This window comes from Mugil cephalus, chromosome 19 (assembly GCF_022458985.1).
Source record: "Mugil cephalus isolate CIBA_MC_2020 chromosome 19, CIBA_Mcephalus_1.1, whole genome shotgun sequence".
Taxonomy (NCBI): Eukaryota; Metazoa; Chordata; class Actinopteri; order Mugiliformes; family Mugilidae; genus Mugil; species Mugil cephalus.
The window spans coordinates 3,911,768-3,920,506 of record NC_061788.1 but is presented as its reverse complement, the minus strand read 5'-3'; positions in this window follow the sequence as shown (position 1 = coordinate 3,920,506).

Below are 8,739 nucleotides of genomic sequence, written 5' to 3'. Positions count from 1 at the left end.
TACGACGCTGAAAGAACACCTTACGTGGTGGAGGATCGGTTTCAGAGTTGGGTGATTTACATTACACCAAGTGATCATTTGAGAGGGCACAGTAAAGCCCATAAACTGCTCAGGGTTAGTGGGTTTGCAGTAAAACAACCACTCTTGTTATCCCTCTGCAGCAGTGGCTCAAAACTTTTGAGGAAAAAAAAAAAGAAAACACTCGGAGATGGCCTGTAAACATTCCTGAGAATAAAAATGATCTAATGTGCAATATCTTGTGCAAGCATCCTGAAACATGCGGGATTGTGAAAATACCTCTTGAGTATTATGAATAGCGAGGCAATAAATAGTTCAGTATGGATTTATGAACTGTTCGGTCAGAAACAGCTGTGGGAGCTCGGCACCTGGAAGGGCTCGAACAGAATCAAGTTTTTTGAAGGGGTCAACGACCATGATGTGGTACCCACCACCACCGAATCCTGCAGAACTCTTACTGACCTGTAAAATTACACTCACGACTTCTAGTGTATCGGTGAAGGACATGCGGTATGCATGTAGCGTAGCGTAGCGTTCCCAATGGGATGCCTCCAAATCACAACGCCGCCATACTGACAGGAAAGTGTGCATCCCTAATGACTATTCAGATGACAACTGTGAGCATCTAACTAATTAACCTGGGGCTGTTGTTCCCCATGATGCCAGAATAGTCGGGGACAAACAAAGTGGAAATGGTTTTATAGGATTCCCAAAGATTCTGCAAGACGGCAGATATGGATTAAAGCGATAAAATGTTTGTTACATTATGCTGCTGTTATGACGACAAAGAGATGCTGTTTTTAGTCGACAAACTCCAAGACTGGATCAGGAAGTCTGACTGCGTCCATTTGGACCCATCCAGACTCGAAGGAAGGTTAATGAGGTCTGGATACTGCAGGTCAGGAGCATTGTCAAAATAAATCCTAGGGCGTGATGAGAGTCTGTAGTATGTAATCTGTCAAGTTTTGCCTTGTACTGGTCATTTTACATCTGTTTAAAGTGCAGTTAACTCTGAGGCCTGAGGATTTAGCAATCTATCCATTTTCATTCCCTCATCCAAAGTCTGGTTGCTGTGGCAACAGATTAACCATGGTATCTCCAACGTCCCTCTGCCTAGCAATGGGATTCTAGGTTCTCATGAGGAATCCTAGGATTGTTGACATAGTAGAGTTGCTATCAGGCATGCGCAAATGTGCAGTTGATCCGGTGGTGACAGGAAGCAGAACCGAGCAATAAAGATGGAAGATGCTAAAAAGCACATTAGCGCTCTTCATGGGAAATTTGAGCACACACAAAACAAACAAACAAACAAAAGAAAACAAGATGGAACAGTGGACCGACATAAACTATTATGAACACTCTGCTGGAGTCTTTTCACCGAAGCACTTCCAGCTTAAAATACCACATACGTTAGTCAGGGATTCTGCTAGCACTTGGGCTAACGTGTCACTAGCTTGCAACAAACCAAGACAAATCAAGACATGGACAAGCTGCCAATGCTGGCTTGCAAATACCCGTGCACTCATGCAACCACTGTTATGTGTGAGAGACTCTTCTCAGTTGCAGAAACATTGTAAATAAGAAGCGGTCGGCTCTCCACTCGTTGGACAATGTCAATAAGTTAGTTTGTCTTAGTAGCTGCTGAAAGAGCTGGGACAAAGCCACATTAATATGGAGACAAAAACTGTTGAAGGGAATCTCTTGACAGCATCCCTCCAGCAAATTCTGGAACATCTCTCTGGCCGAATCAGATTAACCTCCCATGGTGGCCTCACCACCAGAAAAAAATCATCACAAGATGCCCGACCGACCTCAACTGGCCCGCAATTGACGTCAAGAAGCAGCTCCAAGCTCCCTCCAATTATCATGTCTTTGCCGAACTCAGTCATGCTACATTTCTGCCCGTCATGTCGGCAAGGGCCTTTCATTTGGTCATGAACATAGGAGACGGTTGAAACTTAAATCGACTGGTAAATCAACAGTTTTTCCTCCACCACAGCAGCCGCCGGTTAGACCCAAACCGCCCGTACATCCCTCGCTCCCTTTCACCAGATACTTGAGGTACTTGAACTGATTTGCTCGGCGCAGCAACTTGCGTCAAAACTTGGAGTCAAAAATGTATTTATGTTATGATTTAAATAATTAAAGTATGTTTTGTAATCAAGTACTCAGAATTATATCAGCTTCCTAGAGGATCAGTAAACCAAACCAACCATAGTAGCAGCTACAGCGCTCCAGTCTACATGGTTCTTTCAGAGGTTTTTTTTTTTTTTTTATGGTTCATTTGGCTGGATTTCAAGCAGTAAAACAGCATCCAGAACACTGAAATGGAAACTATGGCTCCAGTAAAATCCGCACTGGTGATCACACTTCCTCACACAGGCTACTGACATATTATCATTTTAGTTCATTGTGAAATAACTCACTCCACTTACTGTAATCGCTAGATTTCTCCAAACATATTAAAATCCAGGGGGCTATATAATATCCTGGCAGTAAGTCTCATAGTTTCAGAGCTTCCTGGCACCTATAACAAGTCAAAGTGTCACGGAATATGCCTTTCAAAAGTATGGATGCTAAATAAACAGAGGAACTGCAGGTGTTCCTCCTAATCCCCTCTGACTTACTGCCAATGAACACTAGAGACCAGGCATGCCTCGGCGACTGCTATTATGAAAATACTCATCTCAGTGAGACGAGGGCAGCGTACGTCAGCCACGACAGTAAAGAGTAAATGTTTAGATTATGAAGGACACATAATACTGTCAACAGGAATGGACTCAAAAGTTTGTCAAAAGTTCACACAGTAAATCTAGTAGCAAGTCTTAAGTCATGCTAATAGAGCCACAGTGGCGCTTTTAGGTAAGCTAAACACTAATAAGCAAGTAGTGGTCATGAACTAAAACATTTTGACTCAACTAACAAACATTTTGATTCAACTAACAAACTATATTACACCAAAAGTCAGTAATATCAGGCTGTTCTTGGAAATAGATGAAAATGAATTTAATGGACCAATAATTGGGCTAATTTTATGTGATATGTCTGGGGAAAAGAGGGCAACCTCACTCCATTTTTTACATAATGAATCAACATTTGTTTTAAGGTACAGACTCACAAAACCGATATCAAAGAGCTACCGGCAATAAAGATGAATTCTTCATGTTGCCTAAAAACTTACACACGTTGTTAAGACTAAAGCAATTTGGTACGGATGTTCTGCACCTACTTGAAAGGAAATAACTCTTCATATCAGCAGGTGGCAGTACACTGCAATTCCAAAGGAGATATGGGAAGAGCTACTATTACCTGGGGGGCTAGGGTTAGGGCTAGAGCCAAGGCTAAGGCTAGGAATAAGGCTAGGAATAGGGCTAGGGCTAGGGCTAGGGCTAAGTCTAAGGCTAAGTCTAAGGCTAGGGTTAGGGCTAGAGCCAGGGCCAGGGCTAGGGCTAGGGCTAAGTCTAAGGCTAGGGCTAGGGCTAGGGCTAGGGCTAGGGCTAGGGCTAGAGCCAGGGCTAGAGCCAGAGATAGGGTTCTACCGCACCATTTGACATCCTGAATCGACGTAAAAGCCACCAACAGAAATGCAACTAGTGCCAAGGGTGCAGGTCACACAAGCTAAAACAAGGACAAAGTTCACCAACCATTGGTTTAGTGCGTCACGTGGGATTTTGAAATCCAGCTGGCCTTCAGGCAGATGGGTCCCTCCATATGAGACAAGGTTTCTTCCTGTTAGAAAGTAGTTTTTCTTTGCCAACGTCACCTTCAGGCTTGCTCTGGAGATTTCAAGCCATTTTTTGTAAAGAGACAGTTTGTATTGTTGTTGACGCTATATAAATAAAATTGAACTGAACTGAATTGAAAGTTAACGAAGCAATCAGCCAGATGGAACGACAGCTAGCGTTAGATTCTCAACAGCTAATTGCTGCAATCCCACAGTTGGCCTTACTTGCCGATAGCTCTTTGATGTTAACCAAAAAGCTTAGAACCACGAATGCCTGGACAAAATATGGTACCAATCCATCAAGTAGATAATTCACTGCTGGTGGAGTCGGGCAAGTTAATAGGACTGTTTTTTTCCTACAATTATACAGACTCCGTGGGCTGTCAGGCAACAACAATAAACCCTGCCCGCATTACCAAATGCAAGACCTCTTATTCATAAATTCAGTCATCATTTACGGTTGAGGGACTTTGAGCAGTTCTGTGAGCAAACCTCTATGACGCTGCCCCAAAAGTTCTTGATGTAATGTCAGTACCACTGCTATCAATGCCCTTTTAATCACTGTGGAGCAACAGCTGTTTTTTTTTTACTAGGCAATAATGATGAAAAATGACAAAACGATTTAACTGTACTGCCGCATACGCTGCTTTTTTCAGTCTATATTTCAAGCCAGCTACACAATATAAATTGCAGATGGCCTGCTGTGCCATTACACCGAAGCCAACCCTGCCAATATGCCCATGACTCATCTGTTTAGGGTTGTAGGCGAAACACTGGGATTCATCATCTTGCCACCGTGAACATTCATTTAAAAACAAATTAATCCAGGAGCTGGGGAGATATTCAAGTCTGGACTACATGGTGAGCATGGTGGAAACTACCTCTGGTATTTTGCACACCCAACACATCGCCCACATTCTCCACACCTAAAAAACGAGACGCCGCTCGCTACAGTGGACCACTTCAATTCAAATGCACTTCTTTTACCTTTAACAGTACAAAAAGGGACATATCAGGAAAACGAGCCGAGTAGAACTGGTTAATGTTACGTAGACTCTTTAAAATATTGAAATCAGACATCAGCACAATTATGTACAGAAGTGCTGACGGGGAAGACAAAGAGGGTGAGGTAATATACAAGAAAGGACATGGAGACATAAACCTTGCCAGTGCCACATCATCAAGGGAAACCTTCAAGGGAACCATCCACTTCAGTGTAAAATCAATGAGCCATGAAGGGTTTTATTAGCACACTTGTGAAATGGATTTGTCTTGTCCAGGTGCCGTTAAACTTCCTATAGAACCTACAATCTATACATGAAAAGCGCATGAAGTTTATTAGGCTTTAAATTAATTATACGAGGGGTTGTTAATGAACCGCACTGTAAATGTCCTGCTGCTTTTCTCTGTCTCACATGATAACACATTTGCTGATGTTTCACAGGTCAAGTAATTAATTGATTCAATTATTTGCCATCTATGGACACGGACTTTTAATGCATAAATATCTACACGCGATGTTTAATAAATCCTCTGTGCAGAGTGTGAGTCAGTCTCATAGGGCCTGTAACCCCCGCATGGGGTCGGTACATTCCACGAAGCCAAATAACACATTCATTACTCGAGTTGTTTAGTCTGTTGGACGGCGCTGGCATTGGCCCTTAATATTTGACTTAAAGGGACCAATCCTAAAGTGGTGAGGTGTTTCGGACTTTTGACTGTGATGCTCGTCTTCTCTCTGTCTGGCTAATGTACGGTATTAATACTTTGTCATTCCCATTTGTTAGTTCAAGTCCACAGCAGAGATCAACTGCTCAGTGTCTCCTCTAAGAAGACTCGAAGTCCCAGTGATGAAATATGTCTCTATGTCTCTATATGTTACCTACACATATGGTAGTAACTTACCTAACAATTACAAAAAAAGGTATTTTAAGGTATTTGTTAATGGTATTTTAGAGTTTATAATTTCCTAGAATATGATTTAATTGTGTCAATGACTCAGTCTGCACTAGGGGTGTATAGAGCCCTTTCACAGTTGGTAAACAGTGTGATGTTTTTGAGGGGCGGGGCTTAGCTGGAGGCGAAACATCTCAAACACCATGGCTTGTAAACGACGCTAACCGTATGTCAACGGACTGTTCTGGCTGGAATAGACTAGGGAAATGTATATTTTAGGGAATACACCAATACAATCACTTCCCGAGACTGTGAGCGTTCTTTTAAAAAATTGACTGTGACTGATGGGACTATATTCACCGACCCCTCCACTCTCTAGATCAGGGGTGTCAAACTCATGTTACTTCAGGGGCCACATACGGAACAACATGATCTCAAGGGGGCCAGACCTTCAAATAATGACAACTTCAAATGTTTCCCTTTGTTTTAGCACAAAGAAGTACAATATGAAAGTGTTTACATTTAATGACCTGCACTATTACAAAAATCTTTGAACAACCAGATATTTCTTAAGAAATGTAGTGCAATTTCTGTATGTCTCAATGTTGTGTTATGTCCACAGCTCTTACTAAAATTGTGCGAAAGGAAAAGTAGTAACTTTTGTTGGAAAATTTGCAGTTAATGTCTTGAGTGTAATTTTTGCACTTTGCAAATTCATCCCGCGGGCCATATCGGACCCTCTGGCGGGCTGCTTTTGGCCCACGGGCCATATGTTTGACACCTGTGCTCTAGATGGACGATTTGACCAAAGGAGGACACAGAGGGGACGAAGTCTGGTCTGTCTTTATCAAGTGAAGTCTCTCCAACAAAGATATTACAAGAAGTAAGTGGAACCACTGCGAATGTAGTAAATGCAACTTCTGCTTGGACAACCCCCGAAACATACAGCTAATGTTGAGTTAGCTAGTGGTTAGCATTAGCATTGATCTGTAACAACATTCCCTCAAATAATGATTAATTTAAAGTTGTTTCACTCACAATTTAGTTTAACCCATAACGTTATCCAGGCTGAAAATGATGACGTATTAGATATTAATCTTACATCTGCAAACAGAGAATTGTTGGTGATTGTCTTACCAATCTTTTCCTTTGATCGCGTTGTCGATATGCGATAAAACGTCGAGTGTTATTGCTTTTTCGGGTTTAACCCTCCAAAAATACAGCAAGATGACATCCGACAGCATTCGCTTCATTGACTGTATAGCTTTCCTTTGTTTTGCCTCAAGCTAACGCTGTGACGTGACTAGTTTTGCATTCAATGAAAAGCCAATTCATTGACGAAATGCACTGTTTGAGAGTAAAAACAACAAGAAAAACAACAACAACCCAGCTGTTTATAACTTAACTGCATAATTTCAAGAAAGTAAAAAAAAAAAGCCTTATATCAAGGAAATATGTCTTATTTTTTATCCAGAGACAAGGACTTTGTGCTTAATTTGAGAACTTTTAGAATTCTTGTCAAGCAAAAATAACCTTACCCTATTTGCAGAATTTTTTGCTTGATAAAAGATAATTTGATTGAGTTAGAAAATATTTTGCCTTCTTTCTATTACGGCTGTTTTTGCAGTGTGAAAAATACTTGTTTTTCTAAATTACAGTGCATTTCCACCCTAACTTATGTCATTATACCAGCTTTCACTGACTCATGAACCACCACATTAATCTAGTTGTTGACTAAGAAAATGTCCTTCATATTGTTTGATTTTAACTGCCTCTGACCAAAGCGTGACCTCAGTCAGTGACTTACAAATTTAAGGAAGCTTTCAAACTCATGTCCAAAGTCTTCCTGAGGACACACCGTACTATTTCCCCCCCACTAGTGTGAATTTCCTTCATTTCACCTGAGAGCGGAGACCAGAAGGACAAGTGATTTTTCACTGTCCAAAGTTCATTAACTTTTCCATCTGTTTTCCTGTCAGCAGTCACCCCCTGAGAAGGCCACAAGGACAACTTCTAGTAAATATCCGGTCTGTGTCCGTGGTAGCAGTCCCACCTCACCGGGGGGCTGGAACTCAAACTGTCCACCATGTCTTCCATCTTCTGTGCATCAAAGCAGGTGTCCAATTGTGTTACTAAGCTGAGAAACATGCTACATGCTGTGGTATCAGGCTGGGCTAGCCTGCTAGCAGCCACAAATCTAAACTGGCAGTCAGCTAAAAACACACAAGCAAGACAACAAATACCATGCAGCCACATGCTAACACTTGCAGCCTGCTATACTAGCATAAAACACACAAGTAGACTTACAGCATACACCATGTGTTAGCACAAACATCAGATATGTCACTTAGCTTGATGAGATGAAGCTGTTGTCCCCGTCAACACCTGAAGAAGCCACCAGGAAGGAGGTGAAATGTCCGGTGTCCACATTAAAGTGATTGACTGTAGCAAACAAGAACATAGCTAATGCTGCCATCTGTGCTAATAGCTTTCTGTTAACTATCCTAATGGACAATGCTAATGGGCTGTTTTTTTCTTACTGTGCTTATGCTAATGGCCTTCTGCTGACTCTGCTTACAGTGTTAGTGGTCATTTCTTCTGCTGTTTATGCTAATATTGTATGCTAATGACATCTTCTCTTGTTTACTAATCTTATAATCTATGCTAATGCTCACTGCTTTTGCTGTCTATGCTAACATCCTATCCTAACAGGCCTCTGCAAACTATGTCAGTAGCCACTGCTTCTGCTAACTATGCTTATATCCAATGCTAATGGCCCCCACTTCTATGATAATACCCTATGCTAGAGGCCTTCCACTACCTATGCTAATGGCAGCAGCACAACTTTTAGCTCCAGGTAGCACTCCAGGCTTTTATATACACCAGGTCATTGAGAAGGGTGCGTTAGATTTATGTACTAGCTTGCAGACTCATGTCATGTGAATGAGTAGAGTCTTAAGATGAAGCCCTTATTTTGAACTATGTAGCAGAGTCTTACTATGACTAAATAACATCTTGACTTAATTTAAATTTAATCATGTTTGCTAAAATATTCTAATGTAGTCCTTGTAAGAATTTATTATTTTTGCTCCAGACCCTGT